The sequence below is a fragment of the Dasypus novemcinctus genome, chromosome 29 (assembly GCF_030445035.2).
Source record: "Dasypus novemcinctus isolate mDasNov1 chromosome 29, mDasNov1.1.hap2, whole genome shotgun sequence".
In the NCBI taxonomy this organism is placed as follows: Eukaryota; Metazoa; Chordata; class Mammalia; order Cingulata; family Dasypodidae; genus Dasypus; species Dasypus novemcinctus.
Window position 1 is genome coordinate 39,007,053 of NC_080701.1, and position 2,295 is coordinate 39,009,347.

The following is a 2,295-nucleotide window of genomic DNA, read 5'->3' on the forward strand; positions in this document are numbered from 1 at the left end:
CAACACTCCTTCTGACCCCTTTCCCTTCTCTTCACCTTCTGGAATGCCTATAATACGTATGTTTGAGCGTTTTGCATTGTCATTCAGGTCCCTAAATCCTAATTGGATTTTTTCTATCTTCTTATTGACCCCTTCTACTATCTGTTTGATTTCTGATGTACTGTCTTCCACATCACTAATTCTCTGCTCTGTCTCTTCTAGTCTGCTGATATTTGCTGCAAGTGTATTTTTGATTTCTTGAACTGTGGTGTTCATTCCCATCATATCTGTTATGTTTTTGCATATGTCTGCAATTTCCCCTCCAAGTGATGTCTTCATGTTGTTAACCTCTTTCATTACTGCATCAAATTTGTCGGTGATGAATGTTCTGAGTTCTTTCATTGCTTGTGCCAAGTTTTGCTCCCCTTCGTGCTTATTGGTTTGTTGATTGGATTCAGTCATGTTTTCCTGATTATTGGTTTGGTTTGTAGATTTTTGTTGCTTTCTGGTCATCTCTTTATTTTGACGAATTTAATCAGTTCCTTAGCTTCTTTGTCTGCTCTTGGAGGTTAATTAGTTGTTATTTTTGCATAGGTGTTATATCTTCTCTTTGTCACTTTTTTCTTCTTACTCAATTTACTTGTTGTTGGTTAAGTTCACTTTAGAAGAAAGTATTAGTGTTGGGAAAAGGCAATTGTGTCAGCAAGGGTAAAGTGTAAAGTGGTATTGGTAATGTATGTTAACAAAGCAAGAATATGAGATCTGGGAGGATGGAGGTTAGATTCATGTAGATTGTATAGAGTTATAGCTGTAGGTAGAGTATCTTTTATGAAGTAGATGACTGAATATAGGCGGAATATGGTATGAACTACAAAGCTATTGTTTTCATGAGAGAAGGAAAAAGAAAAGAAAGGTAATAGTTTCAAGAGTGGATAACAGACAGAAAACAGAACAAAGGTATTAGAAATTAAGAGTTAGACACTTTGTGGATCAAAGAATGGGAGGTGGGGGGTGGAATATAGGAGAGAGAGTAGATGATAGTGGTTATCAAGATGCAGGGGAAGAGGGATAGTGTAGGTAGCCTAAATCAGTTCACACAGAAATGAGGCAGTGGAGGATGGGAAAACCCAGCAAATGTGAGGTGTTCCCTGTAGCACATATTGTGTACTTGAATTAAAATAAAATAAGTGGAAAATGAGGGACAAGAGGGAAAGAGAGAACCGAAAAAAAAAAAACACTAATTATAATAAAGAAAAAAAGAAAGACAAGAAGAAAGGAAGAAAGAAAAAGAGGATAGGCAAGCAGTGGGGAACAGATGGGGGGAGAGAGATACAGGTATACACGTGTCACAATTGCAACACTATCTAAAACAACAACCAAAAAAACCCCTAAATATCTGTATAAAAAAAAAAAAGGACTTTGGGGGAGACGCTAGGAGAAAAGACTAGGGGATAATGCAATATTAGCAATCAGGGCGTCAAAAAGAGTAAAAAATAAGATAAAGTGAAAATAAAAACAAAACAATATGAACCATTAAAGATAAAACGCAAACGTTGAGGTCCAGGGCACTCAAGGACCCCAGGTAGACCCCAGAGCGTGATGGATTCAGGGGTGGAAAGTCTGAGACACTGAAGACTCAAGAGGTGTGAGTCTGGGGTGTGGACCGCCAGAGTTCAGGGGACCCAGACCTGGCAAGCTCAAATCTGGTCCACAGAAAGCTTAGGAGCCCCGCAGTGCAACACAGCCCTCAGGGATCCCCGTAGCTGGATGCCAGCCCTGTGGGGGAAGCCAGATCCGCGAATTTTATATTGAATTTCTGATCCCTGAAATTCACCTAACTCCTCAGGGTATCAGCCTTTGGACAGCTCCCTCCCTGTGCTCCCTCGCAACGGCCACTTGAGGGCGCCTCTACACCACGGCCAGTTCAATGACCCAGATCCCAAGCCCCGGCTTCAGCTGGAAACGCCGAAAACAGACTCTAAGATCCAAAATCCCAAACTTCGCAAAATATCCTCCAATCAGCTTCCAGACGTGTCCTCCTCCCTCACTGCACCCTACAACAGTCTCCCAATTGTGTCCCCTTATTGTCCAAAATCCAATTCCGTTGCAGATCGGCAGCTGGACCTGTGGGGATGGGGCTCCAGGCGGAAGCACTGCCCCCCCTGTCCGGCGACCAAAAACGTCCCCCGCTTCACAAGAAAACACCGTCTGTCTCCCCAAATCAATCTGCAAAGGAGTCTTGTCCCAACAATCCCCCACCAGCCAGCCCAGTATCCGCGAATTTCTCAGCACCGCAAAGCCTCTAGTAAAAGGAAA